Source organism: Panthera pardus, unplaced genomic scaffold (assembly GCF_024362965.1).
Source record: "Panthera pardus isolate Hobbes unplaced genomic scaffold, ASM2436296v1 HiC_scaffold_20, whole genome shotgun sequence".
Classification (NCBI taxonomy): domain Eukaryota; kingdom Metazoa; phylum Chordata; class Mammalia; order Carnivora; family Felidae; genus Panthera; species Panthera pardus.
The window spans coordinates 59,376,033-59,392,369 of NW_026526766.1; the positions used below are offsets into that span (position 1 = coordinate 59,376,033).

Here is a 16,337-nt window from a genome sequence, read left to right on the forward strand (position 1 = left end):
GTGAACCATAGGCTGTGCAGGCTGAGAGGGCTGGCAAGGTCTTCGTGATCGGTGAGCTCCGGGTTCTTAATCTGAAGATGAAGCTAGGTTTTATGGGGGTCTATGAACCCATGAAATTGCGTGTAATTTTTTCAGGGCATATGTGCCTTCCCTGGGGTTACAATTCATAGCTTTCATCAGTTCTCAAAGGTTAAGAACTACTGGTCCGGTTCAATCCACTCATCACACAGAGGAGCATACTATGGGGTCCTTGGAAGAGAAGGGACCAGTTGAGTTCCCTTAGTAGGAAAGGGGCAGAACTGGAATTTGGAATCAAGAGACCCAGGTTCTAAACTGGCCTAGCCAGATTCTGGCTGTGTGACCTTGGGCTGGTCACCTTACCTCTCTGAGTGTTTTATTATTTTTTTTTATTTTTATTTTTTTCATATAATTTATTGTCAAATTGGCTAACATACAGTGTGTAAAGTGTGCTCTTGGTTTTGAGGGTAGATTCCCACTGTTCATCGCTTACATACAACAGCCAGTGCTCATCCCAACAAGTGCCCTCCTCAATGCCCATCACCCATTTTCCCCTCTCCCCCATCCCCCCATCAACCCTCAGTTTGTTCTCTGTATTTAGGAGTCTTATGCTTTGCCTCCCTCCCTCTCTGTAACTATTTTTTCCCCTTATCTTCCCCCATGGTCTTCTGTTAAGTTTCTCAAAATCCATATGTGATTGAAAACATATGATACCTGTCTTTCTCTGACTGACTTATTTCACTCAGCATAATACCTTCCAGTTCCATCCACGTTGCTGCAAATGGCATGATTTCATTCTTTCTCTTTGCCAAGTAGTATTCCATTGTATATATAAACCACATCTTTATCCATTCATCAGTTGATGGACATTTAGGCTCTTTCCATAATTGGCGATTGTTGAAAGTGCTGCTATAAACATTGGGGTACAAGTGCCCCTATGCATCAGCACTCCTGTATCCCTTGGGTAAATTCCTAGCAGTGCTATTGCTGGGTAATAGGGTAGATCTATTTTTAATTTTTTGAGGAACCTCCATACTGTTTTCCAGAGCGGCTGCACCAGTTTGCATTCCCACCAACAGTGCAAGAGGGTTCCCGTTTTTCCACATCCTTGCCAGCCTCTGTAGTATCCTGAGTTGTTAATTTTAGCCATCTGAGTGTTTTATTATGCATCCAGTTAAAGAGTTGTAGAGGGGCACCTGGATGGCTCAGTTGGTTGGGCATCTCTTGATTTCCACTCAGGTCATGATCTCACAATTTGTTAGATTGAGCCCCTCATCAGGTTCTGTGCTGACAGCATGGAGCCTGCTTGGGATTCTCTCTCTCCTTCTTTCTCTGCCACTGTCCCCTTCTCTCTCTCTCAAAACACATAAATAAACATTACAAAAATAAAGAGTTGTAGAGAGGATTAAATAAAAGAATTAATAGACTTCAACACCTACCCACAATGTTAATATGTAATTAATTGTCAATAAGTATTCTGTGAATCACTGTGTAACTTTGAAAATCATTCTTTTTAGCTTTCATCCATTCAGCGAATATTTATTATCCCTTATATACCAGGACATTGGATGAATAAATAGGCACAGTAACTGCCCTCATGGAGCTGGGAATTAAGTAGGAGATCAAGAAAACAGGCCATTGCTATTGCTATAACAATGAACTCTGACATTGTCCAAATAACTGTTGTAGTACAGTGTGGTGAATGTCTTAGCAGGGTCAACACAGAAGCTGGGTAGCATAGGGGTGGGGGTAACTAGGGGTGGGGGGAATCAGGAAAGACTTTCTGGAGGAGGTAGCAACTAAGCTGAGACGTGAGGGAGAAGAAGCAGGAGTTGGCCAAAGAGAGGGCTGGAACATGGTGCAGAAAACAGCCTATGCAAAGGACCAGAGACAGAGACAAAAGAAAGCTTTTTTTTTTTTTTTTTTTTTTTTCATTTCTTTAGGGAGGTAGAAATAGATCAGACTTGCTGTTTTCAGCTGCTGCAGGCAGCCAAGAGAAGCCACGCCAAAATCAACAAGCATACCCAGCACATCTGCATCCCCTCACCTTTCATCATCTATTTATCTTTCCATCCATTTGTTTCATGTTGGCACGTTTGTACATAATCATCTTCTCCTCCCTGTTGATCCAAATGGTACAGCCTTTCTCTAGCTAACCTCAGGAACTCTTTCAGCGTCCGCTCAGTGGAGATGAGGACGCTGGATGTGTAACTGATTTACATCAGGTGGTGCTAGAATTAGAACTCAGGCAGAGAAGTCTGGTGAGCTCATGTTATCAGAGGCAGACAATCACTGTGTGGCTTGCTGGGCTGTCCTAGGCTGGCCGAGCTTCCTAGGTCGCTGTCCTGCCAGGGACAGCCTGAGTGATCACCCTGGAGATGATTAATTCCTGCCTCTCTCGGCCAGCCCTGGGTCTGCAGCCAAGTGCTGCTGTCATCTCTTTATTCTTCTGCTCCACCGTTATTGAAAATCAATAAGCCGTCTAAGCCAAATGAAGTTCAGTGACTGGGACCAAGTCCATAAATCAAATAAAAACTAAATTATATTTAAAAAGGGAAATAGGAATAAGAAGGCTGCTTTGAGGTGGAGCTGGAGTCCCTGAGCTGGAGGCAGAGAGGTGAGCAAGAAAACTGGTACTGCCTGCCTAGAGGGCATTGTATTGAGGCTGAAAGTGCCTCAGGGAGCACCCCTCCTTTCTCCAGATCAGAAGACTGAAGCCCAGGAAGGAGAATTTCCCCTCTGGTTGCATGGTGAGTGGCAGGGCCCATGGATATTCTCCCTCTACCAACTGGCATTCAAATTAATGAGAAACACAGCTGAATTGAAGTGAATTCAAGAGGAAACCAAAGAGAGAGGCTTCAAATTTTTATGTTATCAGATCTATAACTCTTTTCCTTAACAGTTTCTGCCTTTCATGTTATGCTTTAAAGTCCTAAGCAAAGATGGCTGTTTCCAGGCAAGGGAATGGTTCCAGAATACTTCCTGGAGCTCATATGGGGCTGGGCGTTCTTCATGTTCCCACCAGCCAGAGTGGATAGACATCCTTAAAACATGAGGCATTGAATAGGGTCTTCAGAAAGGTAATGATTTAACAGTGAAGCAAAATTAACCCTAGATCAGGGGGTGCTCTGTAAATCTCAAAAGGATCTAACCGATGTGTGCTCCAGAACAAAATCCAATGGTATTTAAAGGAATACAACAAAATCCAGCAATCAACAATGTAAAATTTATAATGTCCAACATCCAATAAAAAATTACCAAATAGGCAAAGAAGTAGGAAAATGTGACTCATCACCAGATGGAAAACTAATCACTAGAAACAAACCGAGAAATGATAGAGAATGGTATATTTAGCAAAGAACATTAAATAGCTATCACAATCCACAAGGTTCAGAAGGTAGAGGAAAATGTGACCATGATGAGGAAAGAAATGGAAGTTTAAAAAATTTTAGACGGAAGTGGAATTTCTGGAAATGTGAAATATAGTATCTGAAATGAAAAAAACACATGTGATGGTATTAATACCAGATTGAACTTTGAAGAAGAGAAACTAAAACTTTAGCAACTATCCAAAATAAAACATATGCTTGCCATATGATCTGGCAATCCCACTCTTAGGTATTCACCCAGGAGAAATGAAAACACTCAGATGAAGACTTGAATATTCACAGCTTTGTTCATAATAATAAAGAACTGGAAACAATCCAAATGTCTATAGACGGATGAAGGGATAAACAAAATGTGACGTATCCATACGATGGGATACTATGCAGCAATAAAAGGAATGAACTACTGATATTTTCAACAACATGGATAGCTCTCAAAAACCTTATGCTGATTGAATTTCTATGAAATTCTAGAAAAGGTAAAACTACAGGAATAGAAAACAGATCAATGTTTGACTAGGGTGAGGTATGAGGGGAAGGAATTGACTGAAAAAAGTCAAGGGAGAACATTTTGGGGTGATGGAAATGTTTTCTGTTCTAATTGTGGAGATGATCGCACAACTGCATGTGTTTGTCAAAACTTATTAAATTGTATGTGTGGGGGGAGATAGGGTGTAGTTATATAAGAGCACCATGGGGGGGTCTTTGTGGTGATGTAACTGTTTGGTATCTTGACTGTGGTGGTGGATACACCACCCTACTCATGGGATAACATTATATAGAACTAAATACACACCTACAAATGAGTACAACTAAAACGGGAGATATGAGTAAGATCAGTGGATGTTATCAATGTATATATCTAGGTTGTGATACTGTATGCAGTGTTATCATTGGGGGGAGCTGGGTAAAGTTTACATGGGATCTCTCTGTAATGTTTGTTACAACTACATGTGAATGTACAATTATCTCAAAAAAAATTCCAATTAAAAACTCATATAAATAAAATTGCTAAATTTGATCATGTGTAAATTATTCCTCAGTGAAGCTGATATTTTAAAAGTTCTGTATGGTTCTCTAAAATAAAGTTACACTGGGGACCTGGGTGGCTCAGTCTGTTAAGTGTCTGACTCTTGATTTTGGCTCAGGTCATGATCTCATGGTTCATGGGACTGAGCCCCATGTTGGGCTCTGTGCTTACAGCGTGGAGCCTGCTTAAGATTCTCTCCCCCTCTCTCTCTGACCCTCTCTCCCTCACTTTCTTTCTGAAAATAAATAAATAAACATTTATAAATAAATAAAATAAAATTACATTTCTCTTTATAACCTGCTCTTTCATGAGAGCTTCAACAGCACTTTTGCTCTATTTGTATAGAAAACTATAAATTAGGAATATTTAGGAGTTCTGTATGTTTTTTCCTAACACACCACAAAAATAATTGATGATTTATTCATCGCTAAACTAATAAAGATATTGTCTTAAATAAGAGTCCTAAACTACTGCTAGGAAAATGTAAATGCCCACCTATATTTTCTTGTCATTTCATGTTTTCCATTTAGATTTAGTCTACCGATGAAATTTATTTTGGTCTCTGTTATTGCAAAAAAAGTTTCTATTTTTCTAAATGGTTAGCTGGTAGTCCTCACACCACTTTAGTGTGATCCATTTTCTCCAACTCCCAACATATGTGTTTAAATGGTTACCTTTATCATATACTAAATTGTCACCTAAGATTGGCATGTTTGTACACTCTCTACTGCGTTCCATTGAGGTGAATGTATCAAATTTCTTTACCAGTGCCTCCCTGTTTTCTTTATTGTGACTTTGGAATATGTTTTAATGCCTGGTAGTAAAAGTCTCCTCATTTACTATTTCTTTTCAAAACATTCGTAACTATCCTTGCACTTTTATGAACTTCAAAATCATTTTGCCAAGTTTTCAAATGTCCTGCTGGATTTTAACTTATTAAATTAACAAATCCATTTGGGGAAAACTGATAACTTCACATTACTGAATCTTTCCACTCAGGAACATGAGATGTCCAAGGCCACCAAACTACATAACCCCACAGGGCACCATTAACATTGGAGTTGTGAATGTTCAGCCTGTGTGGCCATAGACAAAGGGCTGTAGATTTTTTTTTTTTAATTTTTTTTTTAACGTTTATTTATTTTTGACACAGAGAGAGACAGAGCATGAATGGGGGAGGGTCAGAGAGAGGGAGACACAGAATCTGAAACAGGCTCCAGGCTCTGAGCTGTCAGCACAGAGCCCGACGCGGGGCTCGAACTCACGGACTGCGAGATCATGACCTGAGCTGAAGTTGGCCGCTTTTACCGACTGAGACACCCAGGCGCCCCAAAGGGCTGTAGATTTACCCTTCCATTTATTCAGGTTGTCTTCACATGTCTCAGTAAAGCATTGTCGTCTTTGTCACATAAATTTCTTGTTACATTAATTTCTGGGTCATTTATATTTTCGCTACTATTGTGAATAGACTCTTTTTATCCTCTGGGTTTTCTCCCATTTTATTGCTAATGTATTGAGTGACTGATTCTTGTTTTTTTATTTTGTAACTGATCACCTTACTGAATATTCTAGTTGATGCCTTTGGATTTTCAAGCTAGAAAATTATATCACGTGCAAATATTATCTTTGATTCTTTTTTTGTGCTATTCATACCCTTTGTTTAAGAATCACTCAGCTATTCTCTGTCAAATGAGAGTGGTAATCACAGGCATTCACGTCTTGTTCCTGCCCACAACGGGGATGTGTCTTTCACTTTGGGTGTGTTATTGGCTTTTGTTAGGAGATACTCAGTTAAGGCAATGTCTTTCTATTCCAAGTTTATTCAGAATTTGGAATTAAGGTTGGATTGTGTTTTTGTTGTTGTTGTTGTTGTTGTTTCATTTTAAGATAATCATACGATATGTCTCATTTGGCCTATTAATGTGAGGAATTATATAAATAGATTTATATCGAACCATTCTTAACTTCTTGAAATAAACCTTATTTGATAAGGTGTATTATCATTTTTTTAATGTTCATTTATTTTTGAAGGAGAGAGAGACAGAGTGTGAGCAGGGGAGGGGCAGAGAGAGAGAGAGGGAGACACAGAATCTGAAGGAGGCTCCAGGCTCTGAGCTGTCAGCACAGAGCCCAACGAGGGGCTCAAACTCACAAACCACGAGATCATGACCTGAGCCGAAGTAGGATGCCTAACCGACTGAGCCACCCAGGTGCTCCATTATCATTTTAATATACTTCTGAATTTTATTTGCCATTGCCTTATTTAGGATTTTAAAAAATCTGTGGGCAAGCATGCTGTATTGTGACACTTCCATTAGGCTTGGGACTCAGGGATATGCTGGGTTTGTACAAAGGGTTGGGAAGATTTCCATATTTATCTTTGGTCTGGAACTGTTTAAATAGCATGGGAATTATTTGTTTCTCAAAGGTTTAAAGAAATTTGCTCATAAAACAGTGTGAGCTCTTGACCTTATTTGGTAATGGTTCCTTAATAATTGTGTTGTCTCTTTCCATAGTTTTTTATTTTCTTTCTTCTGTTAACTTTGTGAACTTATATTTTCTTACAAAATTATCAATTTCTCCCAGTTTTAAAGATATTTAGCATAGATAAATACATATCACACATACATAGCATAGCATAATGTCCTCTTACAACTGCAAAATCTCGTAAGTATCTGGTTCTGTCACCCTTCCAAACTTTAATGCCACATTTTCTGTTTTCCCTTTTTTATCTTGATTACTTTTTCCTGAAGTATGTATAATTTACTGGACTTTTGGAAGAAACCGCTCTTGGTTTTATTAATCCCTCTATTGGGTTCTTGTTCCTGAATGTGTTCAGTTTTATTTTAATCTTTATTGCTTTCTTCTTCTTATTTTTCACATTTATTTTGCTGCTTTTTTCCCCTGACTTCTTGAGTTAAATGCTTAGATGGCTAATTTTTATTGTTTCTTTTTAAAATATATAATTAAATTTTCTCTGAGGACAACATAATTAACTGTAATTTTTAATATATATTTTCATTTTTCTTCTTTCCTTATATGGAATATACCTTATTTCTAATTTTTTTTCTATTCAAAATTTTTAATTTGAAATTATTAAATCCTTTGTGGGGTGCCTGGGTGGCTCAGTTAGTTGAATGTCAGACTCTTGATTTCAGCTCAGGTCATGATCTCATGGTCTTGGGATCGAGCCCTGCACTGGGCTCCACATTGGGCATGGAGCCTGCTTAAGATTCTCTTTCTCTCTTCTTCTCTCATAAATAAATAAATAAATAAATAAATAAATAAATAAATAAATAGTAATAGGGACTCCCTATCAATTTGGCTGAAGCCCCCAAACCTGGGAATTAAACCCCACATTCTGAAGTGAAAAGCCAGACCATCTCTATAGGTCTTGCTAAGGAAGAATCTGGAAACCGAGTTTTACCATCTTAACCCCATATCCACCTCAAGTTTATAAAAGGGTTGACAGTGAAGAGTCTGTCGGAGAACACTTGTCTGAGAAAGTTGTTGGAGGCCTTTACCCTTCCCTCACCTGGGAGAGGCTGGGAATGCTTCCCTCTCATCTCCATATGTGTCTCGTAGAGTCTGGGAACATTGGTCTAGGAATGACTGACTACTGGAAAATTCAAAGGCCTGAGGCCAAGGCCATCCACTTGAGGGGACAGAAAGACAGAAGACTGCATAGAGAATGAGTCACACTTCTGCCAAGGGATCAAAGATGAATACATTTTCTCATGGACCTACAGTGGGTCACACGGGGAGGCTGGACCTGGGCCATCTTGATAAGGACTTTGCCCCAGAAGTCCACTTGGAGGGTTGATGAACCCAACAAAGATAATGTGAGGGAAAGGGACCTCTAGACAGCCCAGGGATCGGGGTTGGGGTCAGTTGGAATTAGTTGGAGATCTAAGTTACCAGACAGAGACAAGTTTTATCTGTCCTGGAGATTATAACTGCAGGGTCCCAGGTGGGGAGATTTCTGTGAAACCCACAAAAGTGCCAGGGAACACCAACACTGACCCAGCACCAGCCACATCAGATTGTGCAATTGCCCCTGACACTGGCTGCCTCCGGGACCCACCTGAAGGGGTCAGTAGCCCTGGGCCGAGAGGCTGGGGGTGGGGGAGGCTGGAGGAGGGGAAATAATGACAGAGGTGCTCTGTGCCACCTCCCCTACCAGAGGTGTCCCAGCCCTGACTGGCCAGAGCAAGGAAGGGGAGAAGCTTTAACTGGAGATAGGGCACATTTTCCTTACTGAAAAAGATAAGACAGTTTTTGTGACTAAAGGTGAGGCTTTTCTTGGCTTGTTTGTTTTATCCAAGGATGACTGGAAATGTTGTGGGAACACCAGAGATTTCATCCAAGGATTGGAGAAGAAATAATCTATACAGAACCAATTTGAAGGGACAGCAGGGAGAAAGAATCAACTTCTTTTCAGAAAACAATTCCATACTCTTGAATTTGGTCTGTTCAACCAGACAGCTATGGTTTATTAGATTATGATAAGAGAAGATTGTACAATTCCAACTTTCTGGAAACCTTTGGGCTTCCTTCATGGCCTGGTATACCCCCATGTGGTAGACATTTTTCTTGGCTGCTCAGTGTCTGAACCCCCTTTCCATGTTTGGCATTGAGTGTGCTAATGCTTGCTTTCCTGACCTCCCTTGCTGCTGGGGCCTAGATTCAGCCAAGTCAACAGAGCTGCCTTGGATAGGGTCTATTGAGGTAAAGAAGGAAGAACCTGGGGCGCCTGGGTGGCTCAGTCGGTTGAGCATCCGACTTCAGCTCAGGTCACGATCTCACGGTTCGTGAGTTCGAGCCCCGCATCAGGCTCTGGGCTGATGGCTCAGAGCCTGGAGCCTGCTTCCGATTCTGTGTCTCCCTCTCTCTCTGCCCCTCCCCCATTCATGCTCTGTCTCTCTCTGTCTCAAAAATAAATAAACATTAAAAAAAATTAAAAAAAAAAAAAAGAAGAAGGAAGAACCTTAAAAAATCTACTTCTGGCCATTGATGGTGGCCATACTGAGTTTCCAGGCTGAGTAGGGCCAGCAGCAGTGGCCAAGGCCTATTGCCAACTGCACAAATGGCACATTCGGGACTCAGTGGTGGTAGCTGTGGGGACTTCACAGGGCTGGTCTTACAGCTGAAATCCTGGCTTCTGCTTTGTCTTCCTTTTCCATGCCTGTGTTCCAGTCCTGACTGAAATTCTTCCTGACAATGTGAGTGGGGGAGAGAGACAATCAACATGATAAATAAAGACATTACATATTACATTTGAAAGTGAGAAATGCTGTAAAGAGAAACAAGGCAGAGTAGGGGGAGTGAGGAGGTGAGGTAGGGTGGTCAGGGCCCCATTGAGAAGGTGATACTGAGCAAAGACTTGAAGGAGGTGAGATAGTGTGCCACATGGGTATCTGGGGGCCTGCAAGAGTAAAGATCCTAGGATAGGAGTACTGGAGGCTTCAAAGTACAGCAGAGGCACCCATGTGATAAGTGAGTGAGTAAGGGGGAGAAGTAGGAGGTAAGGTTAAAGAGGTAAGAGAGCCAGTTGCAGTGACCTTGTAAGTGATTATAAAGACCTTGACTTTTGCTTTGAGTGAAAAGTGACACGCATGGTGGGCTTTGAGCAAAACAGTGCCATGATCTGACTTCCGTTTTAGGAGGACCACTCAAGGAGTGTATGGCTGACAGGTTGTAGGGAGACCAGGGTAGAAGGAAGGAGGCTAAATCATAGGTTGTGGCTATGTTCCAAGCAAGAGAAGATGGCAGCTTGGACCTGGGTGGTCTCAATGAAGGTGGAGAGAAGAAATCAGATCTGGAATATTGTGGGAAGGAGAGCCAACATGATCTGTTATAAGAAGTCCAAATTGAGTCTGAGGTCTCTGGCCCAAGTCACCAGAAGATGGAGTTGCCATTTACTGAGAAAGGGAGGGTAGCACAGTCTGGGCAATGATTGGCATGTCCGTTTTGGACTTTAGAAGTTGGAGACTACTCTTAGATATCCAGGTAGAGATGCTGAGTTGGCCATTGGAAATCCAAGCTGGAGGGTCTAGGGATAAGTTTGGGTGTGGATATAAACTTGGGAGCTATTAGCAGCTAGACGGTGTTAATTCTAAATTGAGACCAAAGAGATCAACTCAGTGTGGAGAGTGAGGGAAAAAGGTCCAAGGAGTGGACCCTGGGGCATGTCAGTGGTAATAAGTCAGGGGAGATGAGTCAGAAAAGAAGACTGAGAAGCAGCCTCCAGCAGGGGAAACCTGGATGTGTGGTTTCCTAGAAGTCAGATGAAGAAAGTCTTTCCAAGAGGAGGAAACATTCAAGAGCTATTGGTAAGTCTGGAAGATGACAGAGAATTCACTATTAACCTTCGAGTTGTGAAAGTTATTGGTGAGGTCATATCCTCCCCCAGTAACTAGTACTGTCAAGCTTTTTCCCATAATCTGGTGGGTGTAAATCATATCTCACTTTGCTTTACTCTCCCTTGAGATTTACAAGGCTGTTTTCTTTGAGACTCCAGGCATGAATTAAGTAGGAAGATGGTATCCTGTAGGGTTGATGCTGAAATTGTGGCCACCCCCAAAAGCAACCCTCACTATTCTCATGTGACTATAGGTTTTTCAAGGATTGGATGATGGGGGAAGTTTGAAGGAACTTCTTGTCTGTTTTCAGTAACTCTGTGTTTCCTGAGATGAACCTGAGAAGGTTTTTTTTACTTTACTTGTCTTATCATTCATTGAGTGCCCTCTCAGATTTGGAGAATAAGTTTCTGTCTACCTTAGTCTTTGTGTGTTTGTTTTCATCATTGTATTATCAACAATATGGAGGTGGGTGGGAAAGGGAAGTACTAACCAAGTTCCATTTTAAATGGAAAATCTCACTTAGAAATATTTATTTTTATTATTTTCTTAAGTTTATTTATTTATTTTGAAAGAGAGAGAGAGCACGCATGCATGCAGTAGGGGAGGGGCAGAGAGAGGGAGAAAGAGAATCCAAGCAGGCTCCCTGCTCAGTGCAGAGCCAATGAGGGGCTTGATCCCATGACCCTGGGATCATGACCTACACTAAAATCAAGAGTCAGAAGCTCAACCGACTGTACCACCCAGGCACCCCAGAAATATTTAAATTTTTTTAAAAAGTTCAAATCACCTCTCTCCAAATTCCTTTGTGTTTCAAGTATCCACCTCATAGACCCACCCCTGCTTGCTTAACTCCTGAGAGGTTTTTGACTTTCATGAGTATGATCGTTAATTTTATGTATCAACATGACTGGGCCATGAGGTGCCCAGGTATTTGGTCAAACGTTATTCTGGGTGTTTCTGAGATGGTGTTTTTGGATGAAATTAATATTTAAATCACTATACTGGCCTTTTTCCTTCTGCCATCTTGGAGCCTGTGGAGGCCTCCTGGGAACAGGACTCTTGAAACAACAAATATGTCTGGAAGGCTGTAGTCCGAGACCATTTTTTCTGGCTATAAGCAGGGTCTCTGGAACCAGAAGGAGCACATAACTTTTCTTAAAATTGAAGGTGTTTATACTCGAGATGACACTGAACTCTGTCTAGGCAAGAGATGTGCTTATGGGTACAAAGCAAAAAACAACACAGTGACTCCTGGTGGCAGACTGAACAAAACCAGAGTAAGCTGGGGAAAAATAACTCCTGCTCATGGAAACAGTGTCATGGTTCATGCCAAATTCCAAAGCAACTTTCCTGCTAAATCCATTGGCCACAGAATCCATATGATGCTGTACTTCTCAAGGATTTAAACTTGCTGAAAAGTAAATAAATAAAGATGCAGAAAAATAAATAAATAAATCACTGGACTGAGTAAAGCAAATTGCTCTCCCTATTGTGGTGGGCCTCATCCAATCAGTCGAAGGCCTGGATAGAATAAAAAGTTGACCTTCCCCTGCGCAAGAGAGAATTCTCCTGCCATAGGGCCTTTGAACTGGAACATCAGCTCATCCTGGTTCTAGAGCAGTGAGCTGGCCTTGGAATTCAAACCGGGACATCAGCTCTGCAGATTTTAGACTTGGCAGTCTCCATCATATCCATCCTACTGGTTCTGTTTCTCTGGGGAACCCTAACTACTACAAAGAGGAGAATAGAAGAGACCCAAGACCTTGCCAATGCAGGCACTGCCAAGTGACCTAGATGCTACAGAGCTCCTTGAGGTGCCTGGCACGGGAGGAGTATCCATCTTGGCCTCTCAGGGCCTCTATTTCCCTATGTCATCAATGAGGAGTTGGACTGGATGATCCGTGAGGCTCTTTGATTCTAACATTCTAGGGGCTCCAGGATGCCAAGTCACTGAGAAGTGAGGAGAACCATGCCTCACACCATTTCCCACCTACCGGATCAGCAATGGGCAGCCCGCCCCCACCAAAAAAAAACAGATAACAGTGGATGTTGGCAAGGATGTGGAGAAATAGGCAGGAGAAGGCTTTTTAAGCAGAGGGAAGAGCAGGAACAAAGACATAGTGGGGGAAATTACTCCTTATATTCAGGCAAGGCAAGATGGTTTGGGGTAATAGGATCACTAGGTATGTAGAGGGAGAGATCTAATGTGTGAGCAGTACTTTGAGGTTTCTGAAGCCTTTTCACACCCTCCTCTTAACCATACTGTGAGATCAACATTTTATGCTTATTTTACAGGAAAGGAAACTGAGGCTGAAAGGGCAGAAGCTACTTCTCTAGGGTCAGACAGCTGGAAATCAGCAGGGCTGAGATTTAAACCCAAAACCACAGAGCCTTTGAGGCCGTATGACTGAGCATATTTAGTCACCTATTTTGCATTATCCTGATGACAAATGAGTATGTAATTCATTAGACCAGCCATACAGTCATTCTGATTCTACTGTCAAAGTGGGGGGAAAACAAATCCATCATTTCTTGATGTGAGGTGTTTTTATTTTGATTCCCCCTCCTGCTCACCCCCTGCAGAGCCTGGGGAGGAGACAAAATTCGATTCTAACAGCCTGTGTACATTCGTGCCCACGTCCCCCTGCATGTGCACAAGGTGAAGGAGAGATTATAACTTTATTCTCGCTTGGGGGCAACTGGTTATGTCTGGAAACATTTGAACACCCCATAAAGCTCATTTCTTTTGCAAATGAGTCCGATAACACAGAACACTTCAAAGTGAAATTCCGTTGGGCTTTCCATCTGGCTGGCCTCTGGGGGCATGCGTCGCGCGTTGCCTTTGTTAACCAGGTCCTGGGAGTTGGAATTTTATGCTGAAATACAAATAACTGTGCGGATTCAGGGAACAAAGCCAAGATATGATCTCAACTGCATTTGGAGTGCAATGCCCCATCTCCCACTAATGCTCTCCATCTTCCGCACGAGAGCAAAAAATATTTTCTAGCTGCCAGCAGCTGTGCTTTTTCATGCCCTGCACCTAGGAAGGCAGGCATAGTTGAGTCATGGCTTATCACCCTGTCTCTGATTGCCATGTGCTCGTCGATAAGACACTTGTCAGTGTGGGCCTTACTCCTCCATGCGTGTGCTTCCAGAGCCTCCCACGTGCCCCAGAACACTTCCCGGGAACATTCTGTGGAGGGGATCGCTCAACCTCTATTCCACCCTCCGACCTGGAGAACTTGGACAGCTCAAGGCCACATTTCCTACACCTGTCATGGTGAGACTTGTGGATGTGAAGTAGGTGCCATCCTTTTGGTGCACTCATGTGAGTTTTGGAAGCCAGAGGGAGGAAGATCCATTTTGGTACCTGCTGCTTGCTGGAGACACACAGTCTCCCTGCAGCCATGTTCCATGTCTATTATTCTCCTGTTGTCTGGTCTCTAGAGCCTTTGCAGCAACAGTGGTAGTTTTAGCTTTTTTATGCAAGCAGAGCCCCACTGGTGTTCTCAGAGGCATTTATAACCCCTGGGATTCAGTTCTGTGTTGTCTTCTGTGTTGTCCTGAGGGTTCTTCCTGGAGACCAGCTTGGAGCCTACTCCTGCAGTCATGCCAATGACGGGGTAAGCACCCTGTGCTCTGGGGCAAATCCCTTCCCTTCAGGAGTGCCTGGAGTGGTCATGTCTCCTGCACTGAACCTGCTTCACATACCTGTAGCCTGGTTTTGATAGGAAACTTGGTTCCCTCCTGAATATTTCTCGAGATTTTTATGTGAGGGATGGGGAATTCACGTGTCCGTGCTTTTGCCTGCCATCTCTGGTTCCAAACTTAGATAATAGCTTTCACTTGCTCACCTCTGGTTACTTCTTCACTATGTTAGAACCATCAGGAGGGGTGTGTGTGTGTGTGTGTGTGTGTGTGTGTGTGTGTGTGTGTGTGTGGAGAGAGAGAGAGAGAGGAAGAGAGAGAGAGAGAGATTTCAAAATCTGTAACGTAAACTGGCAGGCTGAAGATCCAGGGATGAGTTGTGATTTGAATCTGGAGGTAGTCTGCTGGCAGAATTCCCTCTTCTCTCAGGGGAAGTCAGTTTTCTTCTTAAGATCTTCAACTGATTGGATGAGGCCCACCCTATTATGGAGGGTAATCTGTTCCACTCAAAGTCTAGTGATTTAAATGTTAGCCTCATCTACAAAATACTTCACGGCAACATGTTTGATCTAAATACTGTGGCTCACCCAAGTTGACACATAAAGTCAACCATCACACCATGTCTCCATAATTTTCCAGCACTCTTTGGACAACTCCAGTCTCCTGTACCCCATCTCTATCATTCCCCAAAGTACGACTAACATAAAAATTGAAATGCTATCACAGAACAAGAAACAACTTAAAATTACCTGCCAGATGTTACTGATGCTCAAGTTCATTGACCTTCCTTGCCACAGAGAGGCCCTTCCAAGCCATCTCTCTCCTTGACTTGTACCCACTGTCTTATTGATGAGACCCACTTCTCCCGACTTAGTCCTTCCCTCCTCTCCACACCCTCAATAAATTAGAAATTCCTATTGCTTTCTAATATAGAGAAATTTTGTTCCCTTAGTCTCAACTTTTTCATTTTGGATAATGCTCTGGGCTTTACTTTTCATAAGCCAAAAACTTAGTACCATGTCCCCTAGGCAAGAGGAATCTACTTAGTAGGACACCTAGTAACAATTTAGGAATACAAAAATGGACATAATCTCTGTAATTACCAGATTCTTTCATAATTCCACCATCTCAGGCATGCCCAAGCTCAGAATACCTATGCTTCCCTCCACTACTTACAGCCTCAAGAAGCAGAAAGCAATGTTTTAGACTGTCTCTGCTCATTTTGGCCAAAGCCAACACTGGGATTTATTCTCTTATATTTGTCCTTTTTTTTTTTTTTTCTGTTTTCTTTCCAAAATCTCTAGAAAGTTTTTGTTCACAGTCTCTTTCTTAAAGTGTGGTTAGGAGGAAGCAAAAGCACAATATATAGTTCTGCTTTGGATCCTGCTCCAGCTGGTTATAAATATACACACCAAGTGATACCTAGCTACCTAGCACAGACTCCCTGACACACCAGGGGACTTATAAGGTATCAGCGACATGGGGGCACATGTTTGGGTCCCCTCCACCTTGTCTGGCTCATCGGGAGAGGGATCCTATGTCAGGCTGAGCTCAGCCCAGATAATCTGGGCATCTCCATCAGGTCCTCTGTGGCTGAAGAGTAGCCCTGTGCTGGTGCTTTTGTGACCCAACAAGAAGAATGGGGTCCTTGCCTGTGCTCCTCGCTGCCTCTGGTTCATCTGTGATCTAAGTCCTTCCTGGGTCTAGCCCAGTGAGAGAGGGTGACCTCTGCTGCTGCTATTGGCCCACCCTTCCGCCTGCCCCACCGCCAGTCCTGTCTGGGGTCCAGGGCATGGATATGCACAGAGAAGTCCTCCTAAAGCCTGTCCAGAGCACACTGGGTGGGTACAAAGCATGGGCAGCACTGACCCGCCCTCTGGAGCCTTCCTGGCC

At 42.6% G+C, this 16,337-nt stretch overlaps 1 protein-coding gene and 1 pseudogene across 1 annotated transcript in view; both read left to right on the forward strand.

Annotated features, from left to right (window-relative positions):
• The window catches only part of ALDH1B1 (aldehyde dehydrogenase 1 family member B1), a 240,842-nt gene that overhangs the window by 161,635 nt on the left and 62,870 nt on the right, over positions 1-16,337 (forward strand). The gene's annotated exons all lie outside the window — the stretch shown is intronic.
• LOC109270220 (60S ribosomal protein L35a-like) lies at positions 11,870-12,202 on the forward strand (annotated as a pseudogene).